The sequence below is a fragment of the Hyperolius riggenbachi genome, chromosome 1 (assembly GCF_040937935.1).
Source record: "Hyperolius riggenbachi isolate aHypRig1 chromosome 1, aHypRig1.pri, whole genome shotgun sequence".
Classification (NCBI taxonomy): Eukaryota; Metazoa; Chordata; class Amphibia; order Anura; family Hyperoliidae; genus Hyperolius; species Hyperolius riggenbachi.
The window spans coordinates 284,065,787-284,088,652 of NC_090646.1; the positions used below are offsets into that span (position 1 = coordinate 284,065,787).

General features: G+C 44.0%; 2 long non-coding RNA genes across 2 annotated transcripts in view; one reads left to right on the top strand and one right to left on the bottom strand.

Annotated features, from left to right (window-relative positions):
* Positions 1-18,668, bottom strand: part of LOC137507281 (uncharacterized) — a 47,491-nt gene extending 28,823 nt beyond the window's left edge. The window contains exons 1-2 of the long non-coding RNA XR_011020475.1: positions 18,519-18,668; positions 5,557-5,628 (exon numbers count right to left, since the gene is read on the bottom strand). This is a non-coding gene — a long non-coding RNA (uncharacterized lncRNA). The remainder of the gene's footprint in view (positions 1-5,556; positions 5,629-18,518) is intronic.
* A 60-nt stretch (positions 18,669-18,728) lies between these two features.
* On the top strand, positions 18,729-21,188 carry LOC137548294 (uncharacterized). Its single transcript, XR_011026691.1, has 2 exons — positions 18,729-18,932; positions 20,937-21,188. It is a non-coding gene; the product is annotated as an uncharacterized lncRNA (long non-coding RNA).
* The last annotated feature ends 1,678 nt before the right edge of the window (positions 21,189-22,866 follow it).

Consider the following 22,866-nt stretch of genomic DNA (forward strand, 5'->3'; position numbering starts at 1 on the left):
AGGACACAGGACAGTTGGAACTGTGTCTCATGCTCACTGTCGCCTCCTTTCAACCAAAAAGATGGCTGCCCTCATGAAATCAAACATTTGCCTGTTCTTTTAAAACAGTGCGCTTACGAGATTATATTACCTATCTATTTTAATAACATAACTAATGTAACTTAATGACAGTATGTTTGTTTAGGCTGGAGTTCCTCTTTAATCACAACATGTAAACAAATATAAGGATAGGCGTCACAGCAGAAAACATTAACTCTGCACACTATGCCATCTCTGTTGTGACTGTTTTTTCAATGTCACCTTATTTACATATACCCATACAGAGATCTTGTATGCAGATGTGGTTCATAGGTAATCTCAGAATGCACTAAGCTTTTCTGTACTGCTTTATACTGGTAAGAGGTCACCAGCAATGAAGCAGGTAATTTGGATGCTCGGCAGCCGCTTGGTAATTTGGGTGCCACATAGACCCCCAAAGTTAAGTTTCACATGACCATAAGCCCTAAACACACTTATATTCAAAAAAGAGGCTGCACTTTGCACTTAACACCTGCGACTACTTCTGACTTAAGCACCTATTGACCTGAGGAATTGGGCCAGTACCCATGAAACGTGTTGTTTTTTTGTGCATCATTAAAATTATTTCTATCTGTGGTTTGTTCATTGGTGAAAGTAAGATGATTACTCTTAACCACTTGCCGACCACCCACTGTCGATGGGCGGCGGCAAAGTGGTGCGCAGAACGAACGCAATACGCCCATCGGCGGCGGCTCGTTCTGCGCTGTCTGGCCGGGGATTGCGCGCGAATCCGCCGGCAATAGGCTCCGCCCACCCACGGCGTCAACCCGCCAGCTGTTCGGAAGCACCGGCGGGTACCATCTGTCAACGCTATTTTTTAGGTTAGGTCCTAAACTGCCCCCTGGGGGCTCCTGATCACCCTCCCCCACACCCTCAGATCCTCCCCAGACCCCCCCCCCCCCCGTGTACTGTATACATCTATTCACTGAAATCACCCACTGATCACCTGTCAATCACCACCTGTCACTAACACCCATCAGATCAGACCCTAAACCTGCCCCTTGGGGCACCTGATCACTCGCCCGCACCCTCAGATCTCCCACAGACTGCCCTCAGATCGCCTCCGAAGTGCATTGTTTACATCTGTTCTCTCCTCTAATCATCCATCAATCACCCCGTCACCACCTGTCACTGCTACCCATCAGATCAGGCCCTAATCTGCCCCTTACGGGCACCCAATCGCCCGCCCATGCCCTCGGAATGCCCTCAGACCCCCCCTTATCAATTTGCCAGTGCATTGCTTGCATATATTCTCCGCCGTAATCCCCTACTGATCACCTATCAATCACCCTGTCACCACCTGTCACTGCTACCCATCAGATCAGACCCTCATCTGCCCCTTGCGGGCCCCCAATCACCCGCCCACACCCTCAGAACGCCCTCATACCCCAGCCCTGATCACCTCGCCAGTGCATTTCTTGCATCTATTCTCCCCTCTAATCACACCCTGATCACCTATCAATCACCCCGTCACCACCTGTCACTGCTACCCATCAGATCAGACCCTAAACTGCCCCCTGCGGGCACCCAAACACCCGCCCACACCCTCAGATCCCACCTGAACACCTCTCCAGTGCAATATTTACATCTGTTCTCCCCACTAATCACCCATCAATCACACCCTGTCACTGCTACCCATCAGATCAGACCCTCATCTGCCCCTTTGCGGGCACCCAATCACCCACCCACACTCTCGGATTGCCCTCAGACCCCCCCCGATCACCTCCCCAGTGCATTGCTTGCATCTATTCCCCCCTCTAATCACACCTTAAAACACCCATCAATCACCACCTGTCACCCCCTAGCACACCTACCCATCAGATCGGGCCCTAATTTGCCCCGTGTGGGCTCCTGATTACTCGGCCAAACCCTCAGACCCCCTTCCGATCAACTCCCCAGTGCATTGATTGCATCTATTCTCCCCTCTAATCACCCCCTGATACACCCATCAATCACCTCCTGTCACCCCCTAGCACTCCTATCCATCAGATCAGGCCCTAATCTGCCCCCTGCGGGCTTCTGATCACCCGGCCAAACCCTCACCCGCCCCACCGCAGTGACAATATTTTTTTTTCTTCTGATCACTGCTGGTCTCTACGACTGAATTGTCGCTGAGACCAACCGTTATGCCACACAATACGCAACCGCCAATCCAAGAAGCTACCATACCCAGCCTTTTCAGTGGAAACCACTCCAATTTTCCGAACGTTACATTTTTTGGGGCCTTCTCCTTAACATGGGTCTAGTCAAAAAGAATGTATTGCGGTCTTTTTGGTCTACGCACCCAATACATCACATGCTCATGTTCTCTGCTGCCATGTCCAGGTCACGATTTGAGAACTTTCTGCACTTCAGTGCCAATACAACCTGTCGTCTAAGAGGCCACCCTGCTTATGACCGGTTCCACAAAATTCGGCCCCTCATAGACCACCTGTCATCAAAATTTGCAGATGCTTATACCCCTGAACAGGCATTTTGAGGCATTTGGTTTCCAGACTACTCCTCACTGTTTTGGGCCCCTAAAATGCCAGGGCAGTATAGGAACCTCACCAAATGACCCCATTTTAGAAAGAAGACTCCCCAAGGTATTCCGTTAGGTGTATGATGAGTTCATAGAAGTTTTTATTTTTTGTCACAAGTTAGTGGAAAATTACACTTTGTGGAAAAAAAAAACCCAGTAAAAATCTATTTCCGCTAACTTGTGACAAAAAATAAAATCTTCTATGAACTCAACATACTCCTAACAGAATACCTTGGGGTGTCTTCTTTCTAAAATGGGGTCACTTGTGGGGTTCCTATACTGCCCTGGCATTTTAGGGGCCCTAAACCGTGAGGAGTAGTCTAGAAACCAAATGCCTCAAAATGACCTGTGAATAGGACGTTGGGCCCCTTAGTGCTCCTAGGCTGCAAAAAAAGTGTCACAGGTGTGGTATCGCCGTACTCAGGAGAAGTAGTACAATGTGTTTTGGGATGTATTTTTACACATACCCATGCTGGGTGGGAGAAATCTCTCTGTAAATGGACAATTGTGTGTGAAAAAAAAATTAAAATCATTTACAGAGATATTTCTCCCACCCAGCATGAGTATGCACCCAGCGCTGCGTAATATGTTGGCGCTTTATAAATACAATAAAAAATAATAATAATAATAATAATGTGTAAAAAATACACCCCAAAACACATTATACTATTTCTCTAGAGTACGGCGATACCACATGTGACCCCTTTTTGCAGCCTAGGTGCGCTAAGGGGCCCAAAGTCCTATGAGCACCTTTAGGCTTTACAGGGGTGCTTACAATTTAGCACCCCCCAAAATGCCAGGACAGTAAACACACCCCACAAATGACCCCATTTTGGAAAGTAGACACCCCAAAGTATTCAGAGAGGGGCATGGTGAGTCCGTGGCAGATTTCATTTTTTTTTTTTTTTGTCACAAGTTAGCAGAAATGGAAACTTTTTTTTTTTTTGTCACAAAGTGTCATTTTCCGCTAACTTGAGACAAAAAATAAAATCTTCTATGAGCTCACCAAGCCTCTCAGTGAATACTTTGGGATGTCTTCTTTCCAAAATGGGGTCATTTAGGGGGTATTTATACTATCCTGGAATTTTAGCACCTCATGAAACATGACAGGTGCTCAGAAAAGTCAGAGATGCTCCAAAATGGGAAAATTCACTCTTGGCACCATAGTTTCTAAACGCTATAACTTTTACCCAAACCAATAAATATACACTGAATGTTTTTTTTTTAATCAGACGTACGTAGCACAATAAATTTGGACAAAAATGTATATAGAAATTTTACTTTATTTGAAAAATGTCAGCACAGAAAGTTAAACAAATAATTTTTTTGGGACAAAATTCATGTCTTTTTTGATGAATATAATAAAAACTAAAAATCGCAGCAGCAATCAAATAGCACCAAAAGAAAGCTGTATTAGTGACAAGAACAGGAAGTAAAATTCATTTATATAGTAGGTTGTATGACTGAGCAATAAACCGTTAAAGCTGCAGTGGTCTGAATAGAAAAAAAAGCTCTGGTCCTTAAGGGGTGAAAAGACTGCGGTCCTCAAGTGGTTAAACTTTGTTTATAAGATGTTTTTTGGGCACCCTCTACAAGTTTTGTTAACACTTCTATACACATAATTTTGGGCAGCAGTGTTGGAACAAACTCTGTACTGCACACTAAAGAGATGAAGAAAGATGAGTGGAAGCAAGCTTATGGCATCTGTGACTGTACAGAGAGCATTAGTGTTCAGGCAGTTTACTTGCATTTCTGAATTGCTAACGTGTTGTCAGAGCACGCTGGGGGACACTTGGAAAAGCACAATGAAATTATCTGTGTCATATTGGGTGACTAAATTGCAAGTTTGTACATGCCATTTACTCCAGGGCTTTTTTTTTTTTTTTTTTTTTTTTTTTTTTTTGCATATCTTTGTATGGTCGGGAATGGATCCAGTAAAAATGATTACAGTAATTTAACTTATTACAGCTGTGCTCAAATACTACTAAAAGTAATGTAATCTTAAAGAGGAACTCCAGTGAAAATAATGTAATAAAGTGCTTCATTTTTACAATAATTATGTAAAAATTTAGTCAGTTTGCCCATTGTAAAAGCTTTTAAATCCCTGATTTACATTCTGACATTTATTACATGGTGACATTTTTACTGATGGCAGGTGATGTAGCTGCTGCATGCTTTTTTGGCAGTTGGAAACAGCTGTAAGCAGCTATTTCCCACAATGCAGCTAGGTTCACAGACAGGAAACTGCCAAGAGTATGTACTTTTCTTGTTTCTCGTGGGAGGGGTTTAAGCACAATATCAGCCATACAGTGCCCCCTGATGGTCTGTTTGTGAATAGGAATAGATTTCTCATGTAAAAGGTGTTATGAGCTACTGATTGGGATAAAGTTCAATTTTTGGTTGGAGTTTCTCTTTAATGTAGCCTGGCAATCTTGTAAGTCTGTTTCAGTGCCATAGCAGTCTGCACCATTGTGTTCTACTTCAGTGGATGGAACATAGCAGGAGGCCAGAACACTATGTAGCTTTGTCCTTGTGTTTGCTGGATCTATGACAACCAGCATCTACTTTGAAGTCAAAACACAAAATGCAGGCTCATATTTTCTTACAGGGAAAGAAAGGAGTACATTGCTTACAGTAATTCAGGTCACACGCCTTTCCAGAATATACAGGGCATGACACGAGCTATTCTAAAGACCAAAGTATTACACTTACATTGAGATGTACCACTGTGTTCTCTGATGTAGTAAGTACAATATATTTACTTTACTCTGCTTGATCACATCATTTAAATAAAATGTTTTGGTTTTTTAAACCATTAGTCAGTATAAAAATTAAGCGATTTTAAAAAATATCCACACTATCATCTTGTGCTAGAGTTTTCTTCTATCCTATGTGATATTATCACCCCTCATCAATAAAATGCCTTTTAAACAACCAGCAAGCAAGAAAATACTCACAATTTTGACTACTTTTTCACGTACATTTTGGTACCTTTTCATTTGCAGAGTGCTGACAAGACTAGGAGAAAACTTGGGAGAAAAAGGAAATTGGATTAGGCCCAAGGAGTTTTAATTATTTTTATGTGGACTCTGAACAGGAATATATCCTATTGTGCAAAAAATACAATGCATGGGGCACCGCTCACTATGCCTACACAGAGCTGCATGAAGCATGAGCAAACAGTTTAAGCAATCAAATCAACCATGCAGAAATAAAACGTTTGGTTCTCAAAACCATGTTTAACCCTCTGGGCGATAATCCCGAGCTGAGCTCGGGGCAAGCCGCCGCAGAGGATTTCTCAGGCCCTGGTGGGCCGATTTTGCATAATTTTTTTTTTGTTGCACGCAGCTCTAGAACTTTGCTAGCTGCGTGTATATACCGACCGCCGCCGCTCCGCGCTGATTCGCCGCTACCTGCCGTGCTGCGGCCCCCCAGACCCCGTGCGCAGCCTGGCCAATCAGTGCCAGGCAGCGCTGAGGGGTGGATTGGGACGCCTTTTGACGTCATCCCAATCGTCGCCATGGCGACGGGGAAGCCAAACAGGAAATCCCATTCTGAACGGGATTTCCTGTTTGCTTTGATCGCCGTAGGCGATCGGAGGGGGTGTCAGGATGCCGCTGCTATCATGTAGCTAGCGCTAGGCTAGCTACATGATTTAAAAAAAAAAAAAAGTGCTGCGCTGTCCCCTAGCGATTATTATTGTATGCTTGGATCCTGCAGATGCTTGGATCCTGCTGGCTAATTGTGTGATTTGCAGCTGCACACACACGCTGGACACACTGGGGCTCTGTCACACGTGGGTTCTGAGGTTCGCCCGGTTCTACCTCCTCCCTGGTGGTGACTGGGGCCAGTCCATCTAGTTAGGTTAATGTGGGTCATGAGGTCCCCTCGTTTTATGTTTTTAGGAGGCCTGAGTTCACCCTCCGCAGTATACCCTGTAACCTTGAATAATCTTCAATTTCAAACATCCCTATTTAACCACTGTTGTTGTCCGTGGCAGTATATGTACGCTCCGCAGGACTTCAGTTTCCACACAGGGCCATAGATATACGGCCATCGCTGATGTGCATGCTCGCACGCCCATTTGCAACCTTGTCGCCGCTTATTAGTCCACAGATCGGTAGTGGGAACAGTTCCTATTCATGGATCTAAGTGTCAATGTCAATGATTGCTGCCATCAATGAAATGCCTGCGGTCATTGTATCAAAGGAAGTGAAACATCTACGCATTACTTCCTGTTCACGTGGCAGGAAGAAAATGTGTAAGGACATCTTGTGGCCAAATAGTAAAATTACACCTACATACATTTTATTTATTAAAAATAACACTTAACATTAACCCCTTTCCTCCCCCACTGTTCCATAGATACCTAAATAAAACATTTGCAAATAAAGATGACCATTAAAAAAAAACAACAAATAGTTACCTTAGGAACTTAACTCTTTTTTTTTTTTTTTTATATGTATGCCCTAAGGGTATATTACTGTTATTTTTGCAATTATAGGCTTGTAATTTGTGATGGACAGCAGAACAGAAAAAATACACCTTTATTTCCAAATAAATTATTGTCGCCATACATTGTGCTAGGGAAATATTTTAAATGTTGCAGTAACCAGGACAAATGGGTAAATAACTATTAACAGTTAACAATCACAACATAAACCGAGATTTTACAGTGGTACATATCCATGGATATGTCAGAAGCCCCAGAGCCACCTTGTCAGAAATTGATGGATCCAATTTCAAACAGCATGCATTTGCATAAAACGTTTGCTAAGTCCTGCGTTATAATCTTTAAAAAATGTGCACCTCATTGACCATCCCTGTACAACAGCAGAAGTTTTGACAGCTTTCTGGTGTGGAGCGTTCAGTTGTGTTAATACAATCCCAAAGAGGAAAGACATCTGCAACAATGTTAGAGAAGCAATTGTTTCTGCCTTTCAATCTGGGGAAGATTATACATCCATCATTCTATAATGAGTAGCATTATTCATAAGTGGGAAACATTCAAGACCTTTACCAATTTTTCCAGGAGTTAACATCTCTACAAATTAACCCCAATGTCAGACTGCACATGTTCAGAGAAACTGCAAAAACACAAGCACTACTGTCACGGACGGTTGCGGGGCCGCAGGCGCGTCCTGTAACCGCCCGTGAAGAAAAAGCAATCGCACTCGATTCCCTGCATCGATTGCGCTTCAAATCGGTACAATCTGGGTTGAGTGTGTAGGGACAGCTGAAGTCCTTTTCTTAGCAAAGAGAGCACTATCCTAAAGGCTGGAGGGCTCTTTTGATATGCTAATGAGCCTGAGCCTAATCTGCCCCAGAGAGTCCCTGGCTTCAAGCTGTGCTGATGGCCCATCCATCAGGTATAAGGTGACAAGCACCATGGCAGAAGCAATCTAGTTGGGCTTCCCAGCAGGGGAGGCGACACCTCGCTGGCTGCTCCAAACTTCAAAGAGCCTTTGCCTGGGAATAACCTGAGTCTCATAGCAAATCCATAACTTCCCAGATCTGTCATATTTCTGGGGTTCCTGAGATGGCAGCTTCGCCAAACGTGGGGGAAGTGTAGCATGAGCCCCGGTGCTGGTTCTGAGGAAGTTGCAGAACATTCTGAGGTAAGGACTGCCAGTTAGGCAGTTTGAAAGTGCCTGATGATACCACAGGGGTCCCACCCCTCATGTCTGGTATCAGGGCGCTGGGTAAATCAAGACAGACCTGAAAATGTTAATAAATCTGCCCTGACCTGTACGGTTCTGTGAGATAGAGCCCATATATGGGTAGATATGATTTCTAGCCCCAGGATAAGGGGAGGGCTCATCTCATCTTCTAAGGGGGTGTATGGCTCCCCGCCCTCACTCCCTCCTACTGAAGCAGGGGCATAAGAATGGCTGAGGACCCAAACTCAGTGTCCTCCACACTGAAACATCTTGAATTCATCAGATGCCAGCTTGAGGATATGCTGGCATCCACCTGGTCTGAACTCTGATTGAAATCCAGAACTGATTTTTCCCACAAAAAGGACATCTTTCCAGGAACTAAGTATTTTTCTCCCTTCTTTTATTTTTTATACTGGCTATTACTGTTTTAATAATTGTTGATTTTAATAATTGTCTGTATATATTAATTATTTATATTGCTGTGAATAAAAGACTTCCTCCAAGTCATTCACTGTCTGCTACCCTGCTTATCAGCACACACAGAACTGATCCCGGGTCTCTGAAGATACGCTACTGTTTGTTTGTTGTTGGCTAGACAGAATATCGTGTGTTTAACCGTTTTATTCGCAGGATTAGTCAGTTAATGGGCTCCACGGTCCCATGGTAACCGCGGTGGTGGCAGTTTACTCTGAACCAGTAGGGGACGTTGTAATTACCCGTGTCTCACAGGCTCCCTTCTGAGTTGTCTGCGGCTAATTCTTAACGGTTCCTGCGCATTGACTGCGACCAGAGTTCGCACGATCTGTGCGCTGGCACCGTTTAGAAGGCTAAGTGCGGTCAGCCACTAGGGTTCCTGTGACAGTGGTGGCAGCGGTGGGATCTGTGTTGTGCTGAAAGTATCTGCGATAGCGCTAGCGCTATCGAGAAACGAACTAATTCGTTGGTGTAGCTGGAAGGCAATATATTTTTTATATATACAGAGAGACTGTGTAGCCAGTACCCCTCCCCAAAAGTTTTATTTTATTTGGCGTGGAAATGTCCGGGAACTACAAGAAAATGTGCCTGGCGGACCTGCAACATCTTTGCCAAGAGAGAGGCATTGATGTCGGCTGCAAGAAACAAGGGGACCTGGTAACGGAATTGTTTCAATGGGATACCCAGCAACTGCAGGAGCTGGATGTGTCTGCTGAGGTAGACGCTGACCCATCTGACAATCGAGGGGAACCAGAGACTGAGACTCCTGACCGTACAGAGGTTGTGCATCCTGAGGGCCCTGCATCAACAGTTACGCAGGAGAATGTCAGTGTGGACCCCAATCCCAGAGTTTCTGAAAGTACTCGCCTGGAACCGGCCAGTACTGGACTGTCCGTTTGTACTGATCCGCTAATGCAGCAGGCATTACAAAAGCTGATGGACACTGACCTGGACAAGTACCTGCAGTACATGCGTGAAGAGCGCCAAATGCGGGAGGAACGGGAGCGGCAAGCTGCTGCTGCTGCTGCTGAACGCCACGCAGAGAGGGATGCCGCTGAGCGAGAACGGGAGCGCCAAGCCGCAGAGGCGCGGGAGAGACGACAGCATGAGCTCAACATGGCAAAGGTTCAACAGGCCAGCCGGAGTTCACCGCCCAGCCTCCCTGCTGAAGGAACTGCCACCACCGCTTGTCTGCGGCTAATTCTTAACGGTTCCTGCGCATTGACTGCGACCAGAGTTCGCACGATCTGTGCGCTGGCACCGTTTAGAAGGCTAAGTGCGGTCAGCCACTAGGGTTCCTGTGACAACTACATATCAAACTCTAAAGATATTAGCATGAAAAGTTCATGACAGCACAGATTTAAATACTGGGCAAGTATGGCTTGTTTGAAAGGGATGCCAGAAGAAAGCTTAATAAGAACATGGAAACATTACTTTCTTTTATTTGAACAAACAGACTTCTACAACCGTCTCTTTTGGACCAATGACTGTAAAATAGAGATGGTTGATAATAATGCACTGCACTGCATACTGGTTGAACTCTATTATACTGGTTGAACTCGATGGACGTATGTCTTTTTTCAACCAAAAAAAAAAACAAAAAACTATGTAACATTTGTGCTGATACTGCTGTGTTTGGTTTTTGTCAAACACCTCATACCAACTACAGTGATGGTGGAGGGGTTAGGGCTCATTTGCAGCCACAGGACCTAGTTGCCTTGAATCAACCCTGACATCCTCTATAACTATTTTTTCAAATATATGGCCATTTGAGTGACTGTTAAAGCTTAGCTGTAACTGGGTAATGATACAGGGTAATTATTTCAAATACACCAGTAAATCTAGCATAAATGACAAGCACAAATTACAATGAGGGTTTTAAGGCCCGTAATAACATGCAGTGTTCTAAAATGTAGCTTTCAATTACAATCTCCAACAATAGGCAGATATAATAAACTACAATGAAAGTGCATTAGTCGTGTTTATGTTGGTGAACGCAGCCTAACACACGTTTCATGGCTGCTTCTTCAGAGGCAGAGCCTTACAATCCAACATTGTAACAAACGGCAGTTAAAAAGAGTGTGCAATACTCCGAGCTGGATTAAGACCACAAAGGGCCCCAAGCAGAGCAATAAATTTAGTGCCCCCCTCCTCAGCCACCCTAATGAAAGGATGTGACCCTGCAGTATAGGTAGTCAGATGTCCCCCTACTATAGGTAGTAGCCAGAAGTCCCCCCAGAAAAGATAGGGAGACAACCCCCAGTAAAGGTAGCCAGATGTTTCCCCAGTAGAGGTAGCCAAGTGACCCTCCCCCCCAACTATAGGTAGCCAGATGACCCCCAGTATATATAGCCAGCTGTCCCCCCATTGGGCAGCCGCTATTTCCACAATATAGGTAGCCAGATACCCCACAGTATGGATAGCCAGACTACCCCCCCCCCCCCCAGTAGAGGTAACCAGATCCAAATTTCTCTCAGCCAGTGTCTCACTGGTGGGCCACATCATAAGAGACCTAACTGTCTCCATGGAGAACAGACACTAAGAAGCACTGAGGAGAACCTGTAGCAAAGATGTGGCACAGGAACCTGGAGAGGTAATAGATGCTTTTCTGCTCCCTGCCCACACTCTGAGAATTGCATCTTTTTTTTGCTGCCAGGTAGTGCCAGATCGTGTCAAACTAACAAGATTCACATCTAAAGCATGGCTGTGGTCACACTCAGGTATAACTTGGGTGATAAAACTAATGGCCCATACTCACGGGCTGCAAAAGTGGCCTGTCGCCAGCACACGTGAGCGTGTGGGCGACAGCTCCTCGCCAGGTCCCTCCGCGTACACACGCGGAAGAGAGACCAGCGGTGCAACGGAAGCTGTCGCCGACGTTCCTCCTCCCCCGCCGGAAGCTCCGTATACCTCAATGGAGGTTGCTGTCGCTAGTCCGTGTACTCACGCGGACTAGCGACAGTTGCGGTGGAGTTGCGGCGGCGACTGTCGCCAGGCGATTGAAACTTTCAATCGCCTGGCGAGATCAGCGACGGGCGACGGCGCATACTCACGGGCGACAATTGTAGCCCGTGAGTATGGGCCATTAGGCAAATTAGCTCAGCAATGACAGGAACCAATGGTAAACATCACAAACAGAACTCTACACTGGGAGCACACTTGTCTGTGTTTTCTGCCCAGGAAAATGAAGAACCAAAGTAAATCAATGGTGGGCCAGTGCACACAAGGTGTTTTTCCTATCCAGGAAAAAAAACCTGACAGCAGTGAAGCAAAGTGTGGATTTTCTATATTAATTAAAGTACTTTCTGTGAAAACATGCCTGCGTTTTCCCCCGTACAGACGCATATGGGGCTTGATTCACTAAACTGTGATAACTGATATCACAGTCATGCTAGCGTATTGCGCGGGTAACGTTTTTCACGCAATCGCAAATTTTTGCACAAAAACGGCCACGTATGCACGTGAAATTTCGCAAATGCGCACACAAAACGTTACACGCGTTATATAGCGTGCAAAATGCTGGCATGACCTTGATATTGGTTATCACGGTTTAGTTAAGCCCATGGTGTGTAAAAAACGCATGCAGAAAAGCGCACACAGAGAACTAACAGACAAGTGTTCTCCCAGCCAAAGGCTTTTTAGCAGAGCAGTTTGTCTAAGGGCTGGTTCAGACGGACGGTCAGAGGCGTTGCGTTCGTTGGCGTCGCGGTGGTGATGCGTTCGAGCTTTCAGCAGCGTTCGCGTTGCGTTCGGATGCGGTCGCGTTTTTTCTTCCCCTAGGGGGACATTACCCATCGCGGTTAACCGCCCCTGGAAGCTACATGTAGCTTCCAGAGGCTCCTTGAACGCCAGGGAAAATCGGGACCCGAACGCCGCGTTCGTGTAAACGCGCGTAAAAGCTTGGTACAAACGCTCCCATTCACTTGAATGGGAGCGTTTAACGCCAAGCCCTGAACACTGGCGGTAAACGCTGCACAAGCGTCCGTCTGAACCAGCCCTAAATGATGCTATCATGGAAGTAAAGTTAACTACAGATGTACCTGTACACTTCATTCCTTCCCTGCTAGAAATCAGCTTCTGCTGTTTGGACGCTGAACAGAGATCACACAGATAAGATTCGTCATTCCAGCCCCCAGCCTGTGACTGACAACTTTACAAGCTAAGAAGAGGGGGGAGGTGCAGGAGGGAGAGAAACACTCTGTATGTATCTTCTTAAAGGATACCCGAACTGAAATGTGACATAATGAGATAGACATGTGTATGTACAGTGCCTAGCACACTAATAACTATGCTGTGTTCCTTTTTTTATTTCTCTGCCTGAAAGAGTTAAATATCAGGTATGTAAGTGGCTGACTGGTAGTTGGAATTTCTTATCAGTGAGGGTCACACTGTAGTCACTTCCTGTCTGAGTCAGGACTGAGTCAGCCACTTGCATACCTGATATTTAACTCTTTCAGGCAGAGAAAGAAAAAAAAGGAACACAGCATAGTTATTTGTGTGCTAGGCACTGTAAATACCCATGTCTATCTCATCATGTCCCATTTCAGTTCGGGTATCCTTTAACTGTGTTACAGAGAGCATTCCTGCAGACTTTCTTTTTAACGGACCAGAAAGAGTTGCATGAACAGGGACAATAAATCTTTATTGGGGCGGCCGGGGCCCCTGACCTTTCAACTAGATCAAAGCAACTGCCTCTGTCGCCTGGTGGATAATCTGGCTCTGGCAATACTATACATCACGCAGTCACGAATGCTCCAGGTATCCCTGCCATCTTGGTTAAACGGAACCTAAACTGAGAAGGATATGGATTTTTCCTTTTAAAATAATACCAGTTGCCTGAATCTCCTGCTGATCCTGTGTCTCTAATACTTTTAGCCACAGCCCCTGAACAAGCATGCAGATCAGGTGCTCTGACTGAAGACAAACTGGATTCGCTGCATGCTTATATCAGGTATGTGATTCAGCCACTACTGCAGCTAAAGACATCAGCAGGGCTGCCAGGCAACTGGTATTGTTTAAAAGGAAACATCCATATCCCTTATTAGTTTAGGTTCCCTTTAAGCCAAACTACCCAAACCGTAAACAATAACCAGTGCAAAGTCTGAGATGATCAAACAAGTAGGTCTGTAGAGGTTAAGGTCAATGCCCCAGCCTTCAGGATACAGCAGCTGTAAATTAATGTCCAGTAAGGCGTTAGCCTGGATGAACTGGTGGTTTGATTGGTCATAATGCATAGCACCACATTTGTGCTGATGATGCTATGTTTGGATTTTGTCAAACACCTCATACCAATTAGAGTGATGGTGGGGGGATTAGGGTTCATTTGCAGGCTCAAGACCTAGGCACCTTGAATCAACCCTAAGCACTTCTATCTGTGTATAACTTCTCTAGAGTCAACTGTAGGACATCTGAGTGACTGCGAAAGCTGAAACTGGGTAATGCTACAGGGTAATTATTTCAAATAACATAGCAAAGAAATGAACAGCGCTACTTAAAAACAGATGAATGCTTACCTGCAAAAGTGTGCAAGCCCCACTTATGGGATAAAATACACACTGCATACACATGACCTGTCTACCACTTGGAGGATGTTAGTTTCCTGTAACAGCTTGCATGCAACTTGTTAAGTACTCGTCCCTCCCACTGACGAAGAAGTCTTTCCTCCTTGGGAGGGGACCTAACACTAACTAAATCCTACCTATGCATATGCACAGCCTGGGCGTGCTACCAAGTAAAATTGAAAATTGCGCAAAAAAAGTGGGATCAGCGCATTCAGAGGTGGCCTGGTGATGCGCTAATCCCACTTTTTTTGCGCAATTATTTCAAATACACCAGGAGCTCTGAAACAGAATGGCTGAAAAGGAAAAGAATGAAGGTGTTGCAGTGGCATTAGTCTAAAGTCTAAATCTCATACTGATTGAAATGCTGTGGGGGGATTTTAAGAGAGGTGTGCAAAAATGAATTCCCGTAACCTGAGTGAACTGATGCAATATTGTAAAGATAAGTTGGCCAAAATCCTTCTACAATGATGTGAACAACTGATAAAGTTAGAAAATGAGTACTACAAGGTATTGGTACTAAAGGTAGTTCTACAGAGAAAACAGAGCAGGAAATGTGGATGCACCAGGCTATAGCGGTGCCCAGACAGTCATTTTGGCACCATCAAGAAACGGAGCCTAAGTTGTTATAAAAGCAGCATAATTTGGTCGCCAACAATAGCTGGCAGCCAAATTACATCTTACCCCGTAATAACAAATACCCCACAGCAATCTCATTAAATAAGAAGCCATCCAATAAAATGCAATAGTTTCAAGGTCAAAAGTGCAGAGGTACAGTATATGTAAAATGAGGTAAAGGTTGTGTAAGGTGCTACCAAGCAAATCGGAAAACACTCACCCAAGGGATTGGGCAAGAGAGGTAGAGACCAGACTTCTTAGGCCTTGTTCACTTTGCAGAAAAAAACACCACTTATGGAAGGCAGGAAAACGGCAAAATCGGCCTGTGAAAGCATCCTATGCCATCAATACACCCTTTCAAACGGAATGTGAACGCAAAGCGCACAGACTGGACTGCAAATGCAAGGTCCAGACTTGCTGCATTTTTCTACAGTTGTATTGCAATCACACCACAAACTCAAATCTGATGCAATGGAAGCCTGTGGTGTCCGTTCCCACTAGGTTGATCACTGCAGGTAAATGCCGACTCACCTGTCCAGTGGATTCGGTTCTGCCACCACTGGCAACTGCCCCATATTAATCTATGGGGTTTACTCACTAATGTAAATAGCATGCGTACCCTCCTGTTACTCGTGCTATTTAATCAGTGCGCCTTGATTTTTAGTCCCTGCACAATACACGTGCTACTTGCAGCGTAGCATGCATAATTATGCCCAGGGGAGCGGGCACTCAGCGCATGCCATGCTGCGATAGCAGCTAGTGCTGGTAACCTACGCCCGCTAATTGCCAATAACAGGCGCTCCACTTGTTCCTCCATTATGAGGGGCAAAAGGGATACAGCAGAGTAGGAGGTGGCGCTTACGATACCTGCTTCCTTGTAGATACACCTTTGATCATGGTTTTTATTATGGTGACATAAATGCACAGTCCATAGCACAAGTTGTACATGGATACATGGCATTGTCTGAAGTATTGCAATATTCTGTTTTCATGCTATGGGACAGAGAGATATGTGGGTAACAAAATGTGCATCACTTTAAATCTGATAGCAAGTATAATGATGTATTTGGGTAAACTTTATTAAGCTCATACTTTGATGTTCCTAAATTAAGCCCATGCCTCTCCTCTCTTTTCTCCTTATGGTGTCACATTGAAAGGAGCATGCCTAATACTTTTGTCTCCGATGTTTCTCCTGCAGTCTTTCTTCCTGACTTAACAAGGTGATTAGCAAGTTTGACAGGTACATTCAGAAAATCTCTTCTGGAATTATATGGCCACAAAGCCTAAATCAAAACTGACTTATGTCTAAAAGACTGCTGAGCATTCCTGTTATGTATGTCATAACTGCTCCACATACAAAATATTCCCAAGTAATCTTCTGTAAGCTATTCTGCTAAGCACAAAGAAAAGTAGAACTCTTAGTAACTTAATACTTACACTGTATCCCATTTAAGAGACAGAAAACTTTCTTGGCTACACATTAGGAGGCATGTTCCTACCATACCTCTGTGTCCCCGCAGCACCCTCAGTCTCTCCCCATTTGGCCACTTCACCTCCCTGAAAATACCAACAAGCTGCTTGTCTGATCTGTGTAACAGGAAGGGGCGTCCTTAGCTGGAATGACATTCCCTCTTCGGCCATTTTGGTTTTCTAAAGAAATTCTAATTCTTGAAAGGAGTGGCGGACATTGGCTAGTGGCAACATTTTTTCTATCATTTAAATTGATATATTTCTTGTTAACAACAAAAGATGCATCCAGTCAGTGGCATAGCTAAGGAGCTTTGGGCCCCAGTGCAAGTTTGGCCCCCTAGCACTCTCAAAAACTGTGATATAGCTCTTGGCCTAAACAGTTTGGACACCCCGTCCTGGTGATATACAGTATTTACACTTTTTCAATATAATGCCGTTTAAGCTACTAGAAAGCAATATAATACTCAGAATACTTTTGACTATACTTTTTTTCACCTACTTTTTGTTTTCTTTTTAAACTGACGAGTGCTGAAAAGTTATTTTAAACACATTTTGGAAAAATTATCTTCTAGTAGAAAACTTAGGAGAAAAAGTGAATTGCATATGGGCCCCAGTCTTTTGTTGTTCATTTACATTTTGCTCAGCTGAGGGACATGTTCTGTTCTTTGGAGAGGGGAGGGAATAGAGAAGTGGGGGACTCTTTGTACAAGTCAGGGAGAAAACAACCAGATGAAAAGACCCAGTCCAGCTTGTTGTTCAAACTAAGTAGAGACGGAAATACAATGTAAGATGATTTTAACAGATTAGAAATAAGATTCAGTCTAAACATCAAATTTAATGAAAATGTATAAAAAAATAAAAAAGACGCCTCCTTGATCAAAGTTTCCGTTGGTCTGTTTTTCTTTTTAATATCTTTTTTTAATAGGAAGGACTGGTCTTCAGGAGATTGGACGGGGTGCCGTGTGGGCCAGCAGTAGCTGTACTCAAGTGAATATTCATTGCTTTGTATTGCGGTGACCAGTACAAAGCATGCAGGAGAGAGTGGGTAGTGAGTGGCAGGCTGAGACAAGGGCCTCCAGTGCCCAATGTGGAGATAAGTGTGCACTTCCACCTTTTTACTCAGGCCATGGGTGTTCCCCATGTTCCAGCAATGTGCATGACTCTCCTGTATCTCATACTGCAGTCAGCCTCTTCCAGCTGTGTGTAACATACTGATGTGTTATTAAGCTGAAGCGGTACACACAGCAAAGGATAGAATATAGAATAGAAATAGAAAGGTAAGAGGTGATATAGCATGCTTATGACTGCTGAACTCTGCATGGAGGGTAGGAAAAACCACTAGACCACAAGGAGGTTCACTAGGTTGCCAGTGAAAACCATGAGGTGGAGGGGAAACTACTAGACCACAAAAAGCTCACAGCACAGGGGTCATTATACAGGGGCTTACAGTAAAGGGGGCACAGCATTTGTGGTTGTAAGGAGACAAAGGATAAGTGGATACTTTAACAGGGCCACTAAAAGGGAGGTATGGGGAAGAGGTAATAGTGGTGTCACAATAGAGGGTATGTGATAAAAATAAAACACAGACACTGCTGCAATGAAAATGCTGCTAAGCTATCTCTTTTAACACTTTTGAGACCATTTCCCTAGAAGATAAATTAACCAATACCCCCTATATTAATCTTGTGTTTATTCTATTTTTAGATGTTCTTCACCATATATTGTACCAGCAGAATTTCAGTTTTAGGATAAATATGATAAATTGTTGAATATGACTTTAGTTTTTATCCATTGTAAATGAACACATAGGGGCATAGACGTTCAGCACTATTGAGCTTCTTTATTACCACCATGTGACAAACAAAGTGCTAGTACAGAAGGGTAACCTTCAACATTGATGCATAACAAATGAGTATTAAATGAGTATTGTGTACTTATTATTGCTGGCAGCACTTGTGGGGGAAAAAGAGGTCCAGCAGTGGGTGCTGGGGGTGCACGGCCAAACAACTGTTTCGCAGTGGTTCCCTTAGCTTCTTCTGAGGCCATGAAAGTGCCTGTTGAGGAGTGAGGTGAGCAGACCTACAGTACGTATGTCTCCGTTTGCAGGCATATTTCTGGTGCGTCTGTAGCTCCACTTACCGTACTAAAGATTCAATTAGCATTCAAGGTAAGCTCTCCCAGAGAGGACGCCGCAGTGCACAGTGTCCAATAAGAAAAGAAGAGGGGTTGTGGAAGGGTTTTCTAGTAAACACAGCCACACAGCCTTGTTGCTAGGTAACCATGGGCAGTGTCTCTCCCCGGAGGAAAAAGACAGACAATACCAGTAAATAAAACAGTAAAAACAGATAATACCAGTAAAGCCTGCAAATGCAGATGTTCTGCATACATCATGTGGCATAGGAGCACTGCCACTCCTGAAACTAGTGTGGGGTGGGGGCATCACTGTGCCACCTATAAATTGTGCAGCGTTACTGAGTGATGCATACCACATCTCATAGAGGGCAGAAGATAATTAAGGACAGAGCACAGTGCACAGGTGTGGGGAGAGAACAAGTGAGTGACGGGTTGAGGGAAAAAGGTTGTAACACTTTTTATTTTAAAACTGTAAGCGACATCCAGAAAGTTACAGCCTTTTGCTGTTATCTGCCATGAAAGGGTATTTTTTCAGTGTAACTTAACTCACATCTGTCAGGTTCATCATCTCTTCGCTCCCTGCACTTTTTCACGTGACTGCAGAATGCCAATAACTTGTTGTGCAGCAGCATTAACATGAATAGCCCCATCCCCCCAACTCATAGATGAGGCATGTGATGCTGGTTTACTACATTGGAAACCTTGTAAAAATATATGATAAATATCATAACCCCCCCCCCCCCCCCCCCCGAGCCCCCTACAGTGATGGAGTTGTGAGTGAGTGGAGGGTGATGAACAGTTCGCTCACGTTGCAGCACCAAGATCTCTCTTCAGCCACGTCCAGTGTTTCCTCTGTATGACTCCAGCGGCATCTCTAATTAATTAACATCGGGGCACTGGATACGGCTGAAGAAAGATCTTAGCACCTGAAAGGTGAGTAATTTCTCCATTGCACTCTGCTTGTTAATCTTCATATAGGGGGATGATGATAACAGTGGGAGGGGCTATCTAATACTGGGCCACATCTGGCTACCTGTACAGGGGGACGTGCATCTGGATATCTATTCTAGAGGGGGAACCTACCTAAAACTGGGGTCACATCTGCTATCTGTACTGAGCGGGGCTACCTAATACTGGGGGCACATCCTGCCTATAATGGGGCTACCTATATGGGGGGCACATCTGTTACCTATACTGGGGACCCACCTAATACTAGCGGTACATCTGGCTACCTTTACTGAGGGAGCATATTCTATCTGTACTGGAGTGATGCCTAATACTGAGAGCACATCTGCTCCCCAGGACCGAAGCTACCATAGGGAATAATGGGCAATTGCCCCAGGGCCCCAGAGCCTGTAGGGGCCCCCAAGGTGTCCCTCCCCCATCTTAACTGTTGCTCCCCAGGGACTCTGAAGAGTCTGTTAAGTTGGGAGGTGATTGGGGGAGGGTCAGTAGCCAGCTCAGGGGCCCAGGAGGGAAATTTGGCTGCAACAAAGGGCCTCTAATGGCGCTTTTTGGTCGAGGGGTGTCTGTTGGGGGGCCCCCAGGCTAATTTTGCCCTAGGGCCCAATTGTTACTTGAACCGGCCCTGCTGCTCCCTACCGATACTGGAGTAGGGGAACATCTGCTACCTATAGTATCCATGTTAACCATACAGGGGAGAGAACCTAATTCTAGGAGTATGTGACTACAGTACTTTATTCTTTTATCTGGAGACATGTGGCTATGTGATTATTTTATCTTCAGGCATGTGACTATGGACCTGATGCACTATACTGCGGTAAAGATGCCATGCACAGGGAGCGCACATCAATCTTGCTGTTACTAACGGGGGGGGGCGACACTACACGTCAACCCTTTAGCGCTGTGGGCATTACCTGATTAATGAGTATATTACTGCGGTTAAAAGCCTAACGTACGGTGTTCCCCCAGCATTAGTAATGGTAAAATTGCTGTGTGCTCCCTGCGCATGGCAACTTTACAGCAGTATAGCATAGTGTCTCAGGCCCTATGTGATTATTTTATCTAGAGGCATGTGACTGTGATTACTTTATCTGGATAAATCTCACTATTTATTCTTTTATCTGCAGACATGTGACTACTTAAGTTATCTGTTGAATACACTTCACAAACTGTAATAGATTATTGCTAAGTGTATTTTTTTTTCTTGTAATGTGCTGCAGTGGGCCCCACCAGCTTGCCACTGTACCCACTTCGTACCCCCTCAAAAAATCTAAAGCTGGAGCCGCCACTGTTCAAAGAAAGTCAAACTATGAAAAGAGAAATAGGCTGACCTGCAGCATTAGTCCTTCCCCACCCCATTCATGCCTCTTGACCACCCCATTCCACCCCTTTTGACTGTCTTGTTCAATCCCCTGACTGCCCCACTGCTGCCTCACTTAGCTTGCTCCCATGTTTCCCCAGGTCCTTGTGTGTCTGCATTGGACACAAAAGAACCACTGACCCTGAAATTTTTCTGGGCTGCAGCCATTTCACAGATGAAGGTGCTGGTTTTCAGAGCGGAGCCATGACTGACTGAACAGGACAATGGAATAAATGGGAGAAAAGAAGATGGATAAGATGGATAAATGAAGGAGGTGATTGATTATTTGGAGAAGTAATCAAAAGATACAGTATGCCTAAAATAAAATGTTTTCTTTATGCAGTAAATTGAAATGGTGGTAACTTTCTGAATGTCCCTCATACAATTGATGAAAACTGAGAAACCTTTTTTTTTTTATTTTTCATTTTAAAATATAGAGAAAATAAAAAAAATTTATAAAAATGTTGCCAAAAGTATATTTCCCTTGAAATAAACAATATGTACATAAGGTGTCGTAAGAAGTGGCAATATTATTGCTGAATAAATAGTGACATAGCTAATATATCAAGTCCATAAGGGCAAAAAAAGACTTTAGGTGTCAATTGGTTAACACAAATGAGCTAGCAGGTATAAAGAGCTGCCAGCCAGAATCAGTGCTGATTAATTTGTTCATACTTAGGCTGCAAAAATTATTTTTGTTTGCCAGCCTATGCAAACTGTACATTAGGGCTCTTGAATATTGATTTGCTTAGTACTTTGGTTTTATATCCAAATATTTTTTTATACAGATTATTGTACAAGGTATCATACTGTACATATATTTCCCTCCAGCTAATAAATCCTATACAATTGACTCCAAGTTAGCCAAAAAGTCATAATTCCAATTATGATATTTGTATTATTGTAACAAAAATGAACTGTAGTTATACTATATTGTACATATCATATTTCCCCTTCAGACTTCCCACTCATGTTTCCATTTATCCAGGCCAAGAGAGGCTGACTAAATATTAATCACACATTGCCTATTGACTGAGAGAGATGCAATCACCAGCCAAGGTGCTAACAGCTGGTAACAAACTTTTGATATGTGTTCCATGCGTGGAAGCAATCAGGTCACAGCGACACAGAACCAGAATAATACAAAATAAAGAAACAATATGCATTTAGTGCTGGTACTGACGAAGCCAACATACTAGCTAAATAAGTGAGAAAATGTTAAAATAAAATTGATAGATTTCATTTTTCGGCCAAGAAATGCAGTTGAAGCTTACAGCATATTCTGGCTGGAGAGAGAAGAAAGGAAAGGTTAGCTGTATAGTACACTGGTTGATAACTGTCCAGTTCAGCAAGTATATCATTTCCCTACTGGATATAGATGAGTTACTAGTAGTGAATGTACCACCTTTCCCCCACTGCATCTCTATGAGATTTCAGCAAACATTTGATAGAGAATGGATTGGACCACTGCTCTTGCTAGCTTTGTATGCTCAATACTCTACCTGCTTAATGAAAATTTACTTGATCACCCTTTTAATCTATAAACTATCCGATATTGATCAAAGGTTTATCAATCAAATATGTTGAGATTAATATATCATTATCAGATTAAACAAGATGGTTGCATTTGCTGGAGATATCCAAGTATTGCCATTGACATGAAATCCAAGTATCTGAACTGACGTGATGTAATGAGATAAACAAATGTATGAATGCAAAACATACGAGAAGCAAATGTTCACTCCCAGCAAGCAATCTTCCATTTTATATGGTCTACAAATAGCCTGTCAGCTAATCAAGTGTAATGGTATACACCTGTGTCTGCAATACAAAGCTAGCAGGAATTGCATACGTTCAGCAAAACTCAGGTGAGATTGTTCAGTCGGACATAATCGTAGACTATGTCAAGAGCAGGGGGCACCACGTGCAGGTATACTAAACAAATGTATGTAGATTTAGATCTGCAGAATTACTAAACAAATGTATGTACCCTCTAGATTGTAAGCTCGCAAGGGCAGGGACCTCCTCCTA